Here is an 877-nt window from a genome sequence, read left to right as displayed (position 1 = left end):
GAGGGCGGGCACACGGGCTTGCACACGCACACACGCGGGCCGGCACGCGCGTGCAGCCACCACGGGCACGCACATGCAGACACACGGGCACACGCACACATGCACACACACACACGGGCAGACACAGGCTCGCATGCACATGGGCAGGCACACGCAGGCAGACACATGGGCGCGCGCACACGGACAGGCACACGCATGCAGACATCTGCACACGCACAGACATGCAGACACATGCACGCATGGACCAGCACGCATGCAGACAGGCACACACAGATGGATGCACACACAGAGACACACGGGCATGCACACATACAGATGCACACACATGCAGACACGCACACAGGCAGACACACGCACAGACACGGAGACACACACACATGCATGCAGACACACAGCAGTAGCGTCTCTAGGGGAAGGCAAACCAGGCAACCGCCCAGGGCCCCGCACTGTATAAAAATACAAATGAATTGCACTGAATATTTGTATTCTTGATCATTATTGTATTAAGACACTTCCAGTGCAGTTTCACAGATAGGGCACAGGGAAATTGAAAATGTCCAGCTTGCTTCTAGGTCATCAAAATTAAGCCTCTAAGTGGCCCCAAATGACTGTCTTGCCCAGGGCCCCAACAACCCTAAGGCCACCAATGCACACATACACAAGCACACACACAGAGACACATAGCTACACACAGAGACACACACACATACATCTACACGCAGACATGCACATAGGCACAAGCACACAGATACGCACACACCAGCTCAGACACCCAGGGGCAGGGGACACACATGCATGCAGACATGCACAGACACACACACACACACACACACACACTCGCATAGATGCATATAGAGACACATGGACACAGGCATGC

This window comes from Gavialis gangeticus, unplaced genomic scaffold, assembly GCF_001723915.1.
Source record: "Gavialis gangeticus isolate Ggan-Ray unplaced genomic scaffold, GavGan_comp1, whole genome shotgun sequence".
In the NCBI taxonomy this organism is placed as follows: domain Eukaryota; kingdom Metazoa; phylum Chordata; order Crocodylia; family Gavialidae; genus Gavialis; species Gavialis gangeticus.
This window is presented reverse-complemented; position numbering follows the sequence as displayed.